This window comes from Chiloscyllium plagiosum, unplaced genomic scaffold, assembly GCF_037043375.1.
Source record: "Chiloscyllium plagiosum isolate Xiang-an unplaced genomic scaffold, Cpla_swu_hap1 HiC_scaffold_2, whole genome shotgun sequence".
Classification (NCBI taxonomy): Eukaryota; Metazoa; Chordata; class Chondrichthyes; order Orectolobiformes; family Hemiscylliidae; genus Chiloscyllium; species Chiloscyllium plagiosum.
The window spans coordinates 163,366,888-163,380,972 of NW_028270140.1; positions in this window are offsets into that span (position 1 = coordinate 163,366,888).

Consider the following 14,085-nt stretch of genomic DNA (forward strand, 5'->3'; position numbering starts at 1 on the left):
CAATTCACCTAACCTGCACATTTTTTGGATTGTGGGTGGAAACCCACGCAGACACAGGGAAAATGTGCAAACTCCTCACAGACAGTTGCCCGAGGCTGGAATCGAACCTGGGTCCCTGGCGCTGTGAGGCAGCAGTGCTAATCACTGAGCCACCATGCCGCCCAAAATGTTACTGCTGCGTCCCAGGAGGACCCTGAAATGACCACAGTCAGACTTGAGTCTGCAAACATCTGTTAGTTTCCCAATTAACACCAAAGTCTGACACTTAAATCATTAGGCCACGTGCCCACTAGCTGTGATCATAACTGTATGCCTCCAATTAATGCTTTCTCCTTATTGATTAATCTCCTTGATTCAAAGCATAAGGAAATATGTCCCCACTGAGAACCTGCAGTGGTCTGATGCTCCTTGTCAATATTTATGGAATAATTTCCCTGATTGTCCTGAGCCATCTGTGCTTCTTCACCACATTCCAAGGAAATATTTTGATTGTGTAACTGATACAATTGCAGTAGCTATATCCTTTTACTAATGATTTCTTAGATATTGCTACTGATTCAATCAGTCTCCGATTTAATTTCCAGAAATTGTCTTCAACGAAAGCATGTTTGTTGCATTTTGTCACTTTAGGTTCCAGCCTTTCCCCTTCACTGTTATAGCATCCTTTTGCCTAGTTTCTAAAACAAGCATCTCCCCCACCTGCAGGGTTTCTAATCCACTTTCCTCATTGATTCCCAGATAACCCCCCCCGCTTCTCTGATACTTGGTGCTAGTCTAGATAAGTGTTCAGGTTTACAGGAATCCTATTTCCAAATTCTTCCTTAATGAAAATTTCCCTCTCATTCTCAATGTTTTTTTTCTCTCTTGCAGAGTGATCAAAACTGGTCTCACAGCATTTCATTCTGCTTTGCAAATTCTTCAAACAGCTGATCCAGTTTCTCCCTAGTAATCCTACATTTTAATTGGCAATCTTCAGAGACAAGCTCATAAACATTGAATATTGTCTCTGTAACAAAACTCTGCAGATCATCTTTACAACAAACTGGTATATAAATTAGCTGTATTTGTCAAAACACTAAGGTTTATGTATCTTTTAGCGACATCATCTGTCCATCAGCCTTCTCAAGAGGAGGTGAAATGCCTTCTGACTCCATCCTGATTAAAATGAGGCTTAAGGCATATGTCCTTAGGTAAATCAGCTCCCTCACTGAAATTAGTATCATCCCCATGTGTTATTAACTTTTCTCCATCCTTTAATTTAAACATTTCCCTGGCTAACTTTTCCCTAGGATGATGACGTCAGCTTGTACGAGGTGACATAGCTGTAAATTGAGGGGTGACAGATTTAAGACAGATGTCAGAGGCAGGTTCTTTACTCAGAGTGTGGTAAGGGCGTGGAATGCCCTACCTGCCAATGTCGTTAACTCAGCCACATTAGGGGCATTTAAACAGTCCTTGGATAAGCAAATGGATGATGATGGGATAGTGTAAGGGGATGGGCTTAGATTAGTTCACAGGTCAGCACAACATTGAGGGCCGAAGGGTCTGTTCTGTGCTAGATTGTTCTATGTTCTACTGTTCTAGCTCATGTTGTATAATTTCCTTATCTGTTCAGAATTCAAACTTTTTATATTCCATCTTATTTTCCATTAATCTCCATTTCCAACCCCCACCCCCTAACTTTCCATTAGTCTCTGAAACTACTGGTCAAATCAGGTCCCAGAATGAAATCTGGCTTGATAGATCATATTTTGTTTATTTTTTTCATTTAACACGGTGGTCTTTCACTGAAGCATAAAGACACAAGACTGTAGGTTTGGCTTCAATGATAAAACAGAAATTTATTACAAGAGAAATTTAAATAGCGCAAGGTATCTGCATGGAATGCAGACTGAAAGAGTTTGAAACACACAGCAAAGCAAAACCACATTTATACTCCAGCACCATTACTTTACAATCATTCAAACTTTCTGATTAATTTCTTCCCTGTGAGCTGTGAAGCCTTTCCTTTGATTTCTAATCAAACAGTCCTTGTCTGAACACTTCCACACACTGAAACCCTAAAAAAGCAACTTATGCCCTTCACTCATCCAAACAAATTCTTTTTCTGTGAGAAACTATTTGAACGTCTGACTTCATTCGGGTCTCCTCTCGAAAGGGGGAGAGAGAGCAGCCAGAAATAGTGGTACACGTTGGCATCAATGACAGAGCTAGGAAAAGGGATGAGCACCTGAAAAGTGATTATAATGAGTTAGGTTAGAAGCTAGAATGCAGGACGATGGAGCAGTAATCTCAGGATTGCTACTGGTACCAAGGGCTGGTGAGGCGAGGAATAGAGAGCGAGTGCAGATGAACAAGTGGCTGCAGAGCTGGTATAGGAGGGAGGCCTTCAGATATGTGGATCATTAAAATACCTTCTGAGGAAGGTGGGACTTGTACAGGAAAGATGGGTTGCACCTGAACTGGAGGGGCACTAATATCCTGGGTGGGAGGTTTGTTAGAGTTCTTCGGGAGGGTTTAAACTAGTTTGGCAGGGGGGTAGGAACTGGAGCTATGGATCAGAGGATGGGATAGATAGTGAACAGCTGGATAAAGCATGTAGAGAGTCTGTGAGGAGGGATAGACGGTTGATAGGGCAAAGTTGTACGAAGTGTGATGGGTTGAAGTGTGTCTATTTTAACAGAAGAAGTGTCAGGAATCAGAGTGATGAACTTAGAGCACGGATCAGTATTTGGAATTATGATTTTGTGGCCATTATGGAGACATGGATATCACGGGGGCAGGAATGGCTGTTGGATGTTCCAGGGTTTAGATGTTTCAAAAGGAATAGAGGGGGAGGTAAAAGAGGTGGGGGAGTGGCATTGCTCATCAGGGATAATATCACAGCTGCAGAAAGGGAGGTCATCGAGGAGGGTTTGTCTACAGAGTCAGTATGGGTGGAAGTCAGAAACAGGAAAGGGGCAGTTACTTTATTGGGAGTTTTCTACAGGCCCCCAAATAGCAACAGAAACACAGAGGAGCAGATTGGGAGACTGATTTTGGAAAGTTGCAAAAATAGCAGGGTTGTTGTTATGGGTGACTTTAACTTCACTAACATTGATTGGAACCTCCTTAGTACAAATAGTTTGGATGGAGCAGTTTTCTCAGGTGTGTCCATGAGGGATTCCTGATTCGACATGTATACAGGCCAGTTAGTAGGGAGGCCATATTGGATTTGGTGTTTGGTAACGAACCAGGCCAAGTGTCAGATCTCTTGGTGGGAGAGCATTTTGGTGCTAGTGATCACAGTTCCCTGAGCTTTACTATACTCATGGAGAGGGATAGGAGCAGACAGTATGGGTAAGTATTTAATTGGGGAATGAGGAATTACAATGCTATTAGATAGAAACTGGGGCATTTAAATTGGGAACAGATGTTCTCGGCGAAATGCATGACAGAAATGTGGAGGTTGTTCAGGGAGAACTTGCTGATAGCGCTGGATAGGTTTATCCCACTGAGGCGAGGAAGGGATGGTAGGGTGAAGGAACTTTGGGTGACAAGGGATGTGGAACATCTAGTTAAGAAGAAGAAGGAAACTTACCTCAGGTTGAGGAGGTAAGGATTGGACAGGGTTCAAGAGGGTTACAAGTTAGCCACAACTGAAGATTGGACTAGAAGGAAGGATTAAGGAAAACCCTAAGACACTCTACACTGACGTGAGGAACAAGAGGATGGGTAGAGTGAGGGTATGGCCAGTCAGGGATAGTGGAGGGAAGTTGTGCCTGGAGTCGGAGGAGGTAGGGAAGGTCCTTAATGAATACTTTGCTTCAGTATTCACTACTGAGAGGGACCTTGTCGCGTGTGCGGACAGTGTGAAGCAGGCTGTTATGCAAGAACAGGTGATGTTAGGAACAAGGATGTGCTGAAACATTTGAAAAACCTAAGATAGATAAGACCCCTAGGGCAGACAGGATATACCCAAGGTTACTAAGGGAAGCGAGGGAAGAGAGTCCTGTGCCTTTGGCGATGGTCTTGGTGTCTTCACTGTCCTCTGGAGTAGTGCCAGTTGATGGGAGGGTGCCAAATGTGATTCCCTTGTTCAAGGAAGGGAATAGGGATAATCTTGGGAACCAGCCACCAGTGAGTCTTACATCTGTGGGTGCAAATTATTGCAGAGCATTCTGAGAGACAGGATTTATGATTACTTGGAAAACCATAGTTTGAACAAACCTAGATTGCTGTGAATGTACATTTGTTCAATACATCGCATCATTTGTATGACACTTTGATCTTCTACGGTAAATTCTGTGTCCTATGATCCTGCCCAACTAGTTACCAAACAAAGGAGCAGCACTCTGAAAGCTAGTACTTCCAAATAAACCTGTTGGACTATAACTTGGTGTCATGTGACATTTAACTGTTGAACTATAACCTGATGTCATGTGGCCTTTAACTGTTGGACTATAACCTGGTGTCGTGTGGGCGGCACGGTGGCACAGTGGTTAGCACTGCTGCCTCCCAGCGCCAGAGACCCGGGTTCAATTCCCGCCTCAGGCGACTGACTGTGTGGAGTTTGCACGTTCTCCCCGTGTCTGCGTGGGTTTCCTCCGGGTGCTCCGGTTTCCTCCCACACTCCAAAGATGTGCAAGTCAGGTGAATTGGCCATGCTAAATTGCCCGTAGTGTTAGGTAAAGGGGTAAATGTAGGGGTATGGGTGGGTTGCGGGTCGGTGTGGACTTGTTGGGCCGAAGGGCCTGTTTCCACACTGTAAGTAATCTAATCTAATCTAAACTGTTGGACTATGACCTGGTGTCGTGTGGCCTTTAACTGTTGGACTATGACCTGGTGTCGTGTGGCCTTTAACTGTTGGACTATAACCTGGTGTTATGGACTAGGCCAGATCACTCAAAACATTCTGAAGCAGGCAGCCCGAGGCCTAACTTTACAATTTGTTTCAATAAGTGTACAGTGAAAAGTACCCGGAGTAAGATAAATTAGATTAGATTCCCTACAGTGTGGAAACAGGCCTAACATCCACACTGACTCTCTGAAGAGCAGCCCACCCAGACTGTTCCCCCACATTTACCCCTGATCAATGCACCTAACACGATGGGCAATTTAGCATGACCAATTCATCTGACCTGCACATCTTTGGATTGTGGAAGGATACCCAAGCAGACACAGGGAGAATGTGCAAACTCCACACATAGTCGCCCAAGGCCGGAATCGGACCCGGGTCCCTGGCAATGTGAGGCAGCAGTGCTAACCACTGAGTCACCGTGCCGCTAACTAAGTTGACTAGGAGATTTAAAAACAGACAAAAATTTATTCACAGAACTACACAATGAAACACAAAGAATAGAATAGAATAAAGAACCCCTACAGAAGTCATTGAGGAGAAAGTGAGGTCTGCAGATGCTGGAGATCAGAGCTGAAAATGTGTTGCTGGAGAAGCGCAGCAGGTCAGGCAGCATCCAGGGAACAGGAGAATCGACGTTTCGGGCATAAGCCCTTCTTCAGGATTCCCGAAACGTCGATTCTCCTGTTCCCTGGATGCTGCCTGACCTGCTGCGCTTCTCCAGCAACACATTTTCAGCCCTACAGAAGTCAGTCTATCCAGCTAGACTTAATGATGCTGTTCCGAATACACATAACAGTCCCAAAAAGCAAATCCCCTTTAAAACCCAATATAAATGGAACACATACAGGTTGAAGTTGAAGGGAAGAGAGAGTGTTCCCACACAGCTCCCTGTTGAACTCCCCAGTTCAAGACTCAACTAAAGTGCTCAGTTCAGCTCAGCTAGAGAGTTGACCCCTCCCCTTCCATTATACAGATCACTTCTAAAACATGACTACTTTGGCCTGAAGTCTCATCTGTTTACACATAAACAAAAGGCCTCTCCAAATCCTTTTCATCTCTGTCCGAAACCAGACTGATTGGTGCCCAGCCTGGTTTATTATCCCTCTGAGAAAATACCAAGGACAGAGTCTCCTTGAGCCAAGGGACAGCTTTCAGAAAAAAAGGGACTAGCTTTGTGACACACCCTCTTTAAAAAAATGAACCATTAATACCAAAAGATGGCTTCGTTTTTAACACTTTAAAACCCGGTTAGTAGTCGAAACACACATGTACACTATACTAACTATAACCATGCAAACATTCACAACCACATGCAAATTCAGGCCGCGGTACACCCACCACCGAACACCTCCGTATCTGGATGTAAGTTTGCTCGCTGAGCTGGAAGGTTCACTTCCTGATGTTTCATCAGCCTACTAGGTAACATCATCAGTGGGCCTCACTGCTGAAAATTCCTGCTTTCTAAATTGCCCATTGTGTTGGGTGCATTAGTCAGAAGGAAATGGGTCTTGGTGGGTTACTCTTTGGAGGGTCGGTGTGGACTTGTTGGGCCGAAGGGCCTGTTACCACACTGTAGGGAATCTAATCTATTTGTATGTGACAGACAACAAGCAAACCTAATGTCATTTACAAAATACCATGCAAGAACTGTAACAAACACTACATTGGACAAGCAGAAAACTAGCCACCAGGATACATGAACACCAACTAGTCACAAAAAGACATGACCCTCTCTCACTAGGATCCTTACATACAGATGAGGAAGGACACCACTTTGACTGGGACAACACATCCATCCTAGGACAAGCCAAACAGAGACATGCATGAGAATTCCTAGAAGCATGGCATTCCAACTGGAACAATCAACAAACAAATTGAGTTAGACCCCATCTACCATCCCCTGAGAAAAGGAACAAGAAGTGACTTCACCCAGGAATTAAAATCACCACAAGATTAACATCACCAATCCAAAGAAACCCAAACATATAAATAGAAAGGACTTTTCAGCAGTGCTTCACCTGAGACCCAGTGAAGGTGATACCTAGTAGGGTGAGGAAATGTCTGGAAATGAACCTTGCAGCTCAGTGAGCAAACCTACATCCAAAACCTCAACCTGAGCTACAAATCTTCTCAAAACTCGCCTCCGTATCTCATTCGAGTCTCGATAATGGATCGTCAATCACGTTTCTGCGACCTGCCACGTGTACAATTGTCAAACTGAACAGCTGTAACAACAAGCTCCATCTAAACAGTCTCTATCTACTGTTGAACATTTCTGTCGATGAATGTTCAACTTCCTGGAAAGATACCTGATGGATATTTCTATTCCCTCGTCATCCTCCTGCAGGAATACCACACCGACATCCACATCACTGACATCGATGGCCACCTTGAAAGGCTTCGTGTAATCCGGTGTGGCTAAAACTAGGGCAGTGTTTAACACAGTCTTTAGGCTGTCAAATGCCTCTTGACAGTCTGCTGTCCACTGAAACTTCTTGCCCTTTTTTAACAATTCGTTAAGTGGAGCAGCCACACTGCTAAAGTTCGGCACAAACCTTTGGTAAAATCCACTCAATCCCAGGAACCATAGTACTGCTTTGTTTTAATCGAAATTCCCCAATTACTTTCGTTTTGGCATCCTGTGGAGCTATTTGTCAATGTCCAATAACATGGCCCAGGAAGGTGACTTGGGCTTTGGCAAATTCACTTCTATCTAGCTTTACCACCAAACCTGCCTTCTGAAGTCGATCAAACCAGTCCGATAAATGCTGGAAATGTTGCTTCCATGAGTGACTAAAAATCACCAGGTTATCAATATATACCACACAGTTGGGTAATCGCACAATGACCTTATTAGTCAGTCTCTGAAATGTGGCTGGAGCGTTTTTCCTACCAAATGGCATGACTTTGAACTGATATAGTCCATGTGGCGTTCCGAAAGCTGAAATTGCCTTCGCTCTCTCTGACAGACGGACTTGTCAGTAGCCTCTGAGCAAGTCCAACTTAGAAATGTAAGTTACTTGTCCCACCTTTTCGACACAGACCTCCAACCGTGGAATTGGATATGCATCAGTCTCTGTAACGGTGCTGACTTTGCGATAGTCCACACATAACCGTTGGGTACCATCTGGCTTTGGCACCATGACTGTGGATGAGCTCCAGTCACTGTAACTCACTGCGATTATGCCATCTTGGAGCATGCACTCTATCTCCTTCTGAACCTGTGCTAACTTTAGGGGGTTATGTCTATAAGGATGTTGCTTAATTGAAACAGCATCTCCAATATCTATATCATGTACAATTAGGTTAGTACCTCCCAGTTTATTTTCACATGTCTCCCCATGTGATAGTAATAACTCTTTCAAGTCATTTCGATTTTCTTGTGGAAGGTAACTCAATAATTTATCCCAATCTTCGACAACTTCTTCACTGTCCAATTTGATTTGAGGAATGTCTAATTCAGAATCCCCTGAACTCTGTTCTTCCTTCCGTGCTGTCATCATTAACACCTTCTTCTCTTGCTTTCCTTCCCTCTCAAAATACCTTTTGAGCAGATTCACATGACACACTCTGTGAGACTTCTTTCTGTCTGGAGTCCTTATCAAGTAGTTCACCCCTCACTCAAATTCTCAATGTGATACAGTCCACTAAACCTTGCTTTTAAAAGCTTACCTGTTACTGGAAATAACACCAATACCTTATCCCCAGTTGCAAAGTTGTGAATTTGTGATTTCTTATCCACTTCCTGTTTCATTGAATGCTGTGATACTTTTAAATGCTGTCCAGCCAACTCTCCAGCTCTGTTTAATCATTCTCTAAAATGTGACACATCATCCAAATGGGTGATCCCTGAATTCTGACTTATTAATTTCTCCTTCATCAATTTTAACGATCCTCTTACTTCATGCCCAAAATTTAATCCAAATGGACTGAATCTGGTTGATTTTTTTGGTGCATCTCTGATCGCAAAAAATACAAACAGAATTCCCTTATCCCAATCATCGGGATAATCCTGACCATAAACCCTCAACTTGGTCTTTAGTGTTTGATGTCATCTCTCTAGCGCTCTCTGCGATTCCGGATGGTACACAGTAGGTTTGAATTGCTTTATTTCCAGGTTATCCATAACCTCCTGGAATAGTTTGGATCTGAAGTTGGATCCTTGATCTGACTGGATTTCTATTGGCAGTCCGTATCTAGTAAAATATTTAATTAATTCTTCTACAACCCTTTTAGCTGTGATGTTGTGTAATGGGATTGCCTCTGGAAATCTGGTCGACATGTCCATTATTGTTAATAAATACTGACTCCCACTTTTTGTTTGAGGTAGGGGACCTACACAATCAATCAAGACTCTTGTGAAATGTTCCTCAAATGCTGGAATAGGTATTAAAGGTGCAGGTTTTATTAGTGCCTGTGGTGTTGTGATTAGCTGACATGTATGACACGTCTGGCAAAATTCAACTCCATCTTTGTGTAGTCCAGGCCAGTAACAATGTCTTTGTATTTTAGCCTGTGTTCTCCTCACCCCTAAATGACCTCCAAGTGGTAACTCATGCACCACTCGCAGCACCTCCTTTCTATACCCTACTGGCAAAACAATTTAATGAATCTCTGTCTATTTCTCATCTGCTTGAATATGTGTCTTCATTTCCTCATTAAGGCATCATTTGTTAAGTAATAACACAGAGGAATGCATTCACTTTCTTTCTCAGTAAATGTCTTTTGATATAACTGTTTTAACTCCTCATCTTTCTGCTGTAATTCAATCAGCTTAGCAGAGCTAAAGATACTGGCATGTTTGCCTATTTGCTCCTGCTCTGTCCCACTTATCTGATAAAGCTATGTGAGCTTCCTTATCTGGGCCTTTTGATCTCTCCTGCTTCAGCTTGTGCCTCTGTGATCACACAATCAGGGAAAATTCCTGGATAAACATTCTCCAGAGCTTCAGTTGTCTGCGTCTCCACTGGCTTTTCAACTAGAGTAGGCAGCACACCTGCTGGTGAATTAGCTATATGATTTGCAAGGACAAATTGTATTCCTGGAGCTGAGAGTTTGTCCAGTACTCCTACCACACATTCTCCACTCTTCTCTGGACTCTCTAGCCTCACTTTACATAATTGAGCACTTTTTGTCTCACCATGAATTGCCTTTTCTGGCAATAGTCCCTCAGGAGTGAATATCTCCTCATCCTTCAGCATTACAGACGGAGAGGATCCTGTGTCCTTTTATACTGTAACCTCCTTACCTACTGCTCCTGGTCTATGTGAATAAACTTTACCCTTGCATATATATTTTTTAAGCAGATCTGGCACTTCCTCCTTAACCAACCTCTGATCATCTTATACACTCTGAGGCAGTTGTCTAACTTTCCTTGTGCTTTTTGTTACTAGCCCAACAAAACTTCCAGGCTTGTCCGGTTTCCCTACACCTTGCTATCTCCTAGTCCACCAACACTGTGACTTTATGTGGCCCACTTTATTACAATGAAAACACTGGAGCTTTTTAATTTTTTTGTCCCCCTCAAGGGTTTCTTTTTTACCCTGTGGTAAATTATCCTTATGATCTTCACTGAGATCTACCTTTCCCTTTCCACGTGAGGATTTCTCTTTGCCCCCGTTTCTATCCCTCATGGACTGAGATTGATTCTGGAAGCCAAACTGTGTTTTATGGACCAGCTCATAACCATCAGCCCCTTCAGCGGCTAACCTTGCTGTTTTAACTCTCTGCTCTTCCACATGTGTTTGCACTACTTCAGGCAATGAATTTTTGAATTCCTCCAAAATAATTACCTCTCTAAGGGCTTCATAGGTTTGCTCAGTTTTTAAAGCTCTTCTCCATCTATCGAATTACTCTGTTTGATCCTTTCAAACTCAAGATAGGTTTGACCAGGGTCCCTCCTTAGATTCCTGAAACCTTGTCTGTTGGCTTCTGGTACAAGCTCATATGCACTTAAAATGGCTTTTCTCACCTCCTCATACTCCCCAGATACCTCCTCTGATAGGGATGTGAATACCTCATCAGCCTACCTACAGGTTTAGCTTGGATCAACAAAACCCACATTGACACTGGCCGCTGCATTTGTTTAGCCACCTTTTCAAATGAGGTGAAAAAGGCTTCCACATCCTTCTCATTAATTGAGGCAATGCTTGAACATACTTAAACAGTTTCTCACTAGGATACTGACTGCCAGGGGCTTGCTCATCCTCACTTTCCTTCTCACTAAGCCTATCCTCAGCCTTTATCTCTAGCCTTTTATGCTGACTTTCCTTTATAAGTGTCAGTTTTTGAAGTTCAAACACTTTTTCTTTCTCTGCTCTCTCTTTTTCCTCTCTTCTGCTTTTAATCGTCACTCAAATCGTTTCATTTCTGCTGCCTTTTCCTTACCTCTTGCCTCTAACTCAAGCTGCGTCATTTGCAATTTAATTCTTGCCATCTCTATAGATTCGGATGGTTTCTCCAACCGGTTTAAATGCTGAGCAACTGTTGTAAATATCTCTCCTTTTTTCACAGAAGCAGGCAGTTCCAATTGCAGCTTCTCTGCTAATTCTTGCAAAACTTCCAAAGTCACTGCATCTACATCCAGAAACTTTTGGCGACTGAAAAAGCCATTCCTATCTCAAGCATTGTCCATCCAACCAAACCAACACCCGAAATAAAGACACTAGCACCTATCACTCGCTGTTTAAAATCCCGCAAAGAGCCCCCAATCTGTTATGGACTAGGCCAAACCACTCAAAACATTTTAAGCAGGCAGTCCTAGACATAACTTTGCAATTTGTTTCAGTAAGTGTACAGTGAAAATTACCTGGAGTAAGACAGCGAGGTTGACTAGGAGATTTTTAAACAGACAACACATTTATTCACAAAGTTACACAATGAAACACAAAGAACAGAATAAAGAACCCCTACAGAACTCAACCTATCCAAACTAGACTTAATGATGCTGTTCTGAATATACACAACAGTCCCATAAGCAAACTCCCTTTAGAACATAGAACATAGAACAATACAGCGCAGAACAGGCCCTTCGGCCCTCAATGTTGCACCGACCTGTGAACTAACCTAAGCCCATCCTCCTACACTATCCCATCATCATCCATGTAATGGTAATGGTAGGATTCTTGGGAGTGCAGATGAGCAGAGAGATCTCGGTGTCCAGGTACACAGATCCCTGAAAGTTGCCACCCAGATTGAAAGGGTTGTTAAGGCGGCATACAGTGTTTTGGCCTTTATTAATAGAGGGATTGAGTTCCGGAACCAGGAGGTTATGCTGCAGCTGTACAAAGCTCTGGTACGGCCACACTTGGAGTATTGTGTACAGTTCTGGTCACCGCATTATAAGAAGGATGTGGAAGCTTTGGAAAGGGTGCAGAGGAGATTTACGAGGATGTTGTCTGGTATGGAGGGAAGGCCTTACGAGGAAAGGCTGAGGGCCTTGAGGCTATTTTCGTTAGAGAGAAGAAGGTTGAGAGGTGACTTAATAGAGACATATAAGATAATCAGAGGGTTAGATAGGGTGGACAGGGAGAGCCGTTTTCCAAGTATGGGGACGGCAAACACGAGGGGACACAACTTTAAAGTGAGGGGAGATAGGTATAAGACAGATGTCAGAGGTAGTTTCTTTACTCAGAGAGTAGTAAGGGTATGGAATGCTTTGCCTGCAACGGTAGTAGATTCGCCAAGTTTAAGTCCATTTAAGTCGTTATTGGACAGGCATATGGACATATGTGGAATAGTATAGGTGGGATGGGCTTCAGATTAGTATAGGAGAAAGTGAGGACTGCAGATGCTGGAGTACAGGAGTTGAAAATGTGGTGCTGGAAAAACACAGCAGGCCAGGCAGCATCCGAGGAGCAGGAGAATCGACGTTTCGGGCATATGCCCTTCTTCAGGAATCAGATTAGTATGACAGGATGGCGCAACATCGAGGGCCTGCACTGTGCTGGAATGTTCTATGCTCTATTGGTTAAATCTCCCTAATGTGGCTGAGTTAACTACATTAGCAGGCAGGGCATTCCACGCCCTTACCCCTCTCTGAGTAAAGAACCTGCCTCTGACATCTGTCTTAAATCTATCACCCCTCAGCTATGCCCTCTCGTACAAGCTGACATCATCATCCTAGGTAAAAGACTTTCACTGTCTACCCTATCTAATCCTCTGATCGTCTTGTATGTCTCTACTAAATCCCCCCTTAGCCTTCTTCTCTCCAATGAGAACAGACCCAAGTCTCTCAGCCTTTCCTCATTAGACCTTCCCTCCAGACCAGGCAACATCCTGGTCAATCTCCTCTGCACCTTTTCCAATGCTTCCACATCCTTCCCAAAATATGGGGACCAGAACTGTACACAATATTCCAAGTGTGGCCGCACCAGCGTTGTGTATAGTTGCAGCATGATATTGCGGCTCCAGAACTCAATCCCTCTACCAATGAAAGCTAACACACCTTGTGCCTTCTTAACAGCACTATCCACCTGGGTGGCAACTTTCAGGGATCTATGTACATGGACTCCAAGATCCCTCTACACATCCACACTACCAAGAATCTTTCCATCGACCCAGTACTCTGCCTTCCTGTTATTCTTCCCAAAGTGCATCACCTCACATTTAGCTGCATTGAACTCCATTTGCCACCTCTCAGCCCAATTCTGCAGTTTATCCAAGTCCCCCTGCAACCTGTAACATTCTTCCAAACTGTCCACTACTCCACTGATTTTAGGTATCGTCTGCAAATGTACTAACCCATCCACCTATGCCTGTGTCTAAGTCATTTATAAAACTGACAAACAGCAGTGGTCCCAAAACAGATCCTTGTGGCACACCACTAGTAACCGGACTCCAGACTGAATATTTTCCATCAACCACCACTCGCTGCCTTCTTACAGAAAGCCAGTTTCTAATCCAAACTGTTAAATCACCCTTAATCCCATGCCTCTGCATTTTCTCCAACAGCCTACCATGTGGAACCTTATCAAAGGCTTTACTGAAGTCCATGTACACCACGTCAACTGCCCTAACCTCATCTACATGCTTGGTCACCTTCTCAAAAAACTCAGTGAGGTTTGTGAGGCACGACCTGCCCTTGACAAAACCATGTTGACTATCTGAAATCAAATTGTTGCTTGCTAGATGATTATAAATCTTATCTCTCATAATCCTTTCTAAAACCTTTCCTACAACAGAAATAAGGCTCACTGGTATATAATTACATGGGCCATCTCCGCTGCCCTTCTTGAACAAGGGCA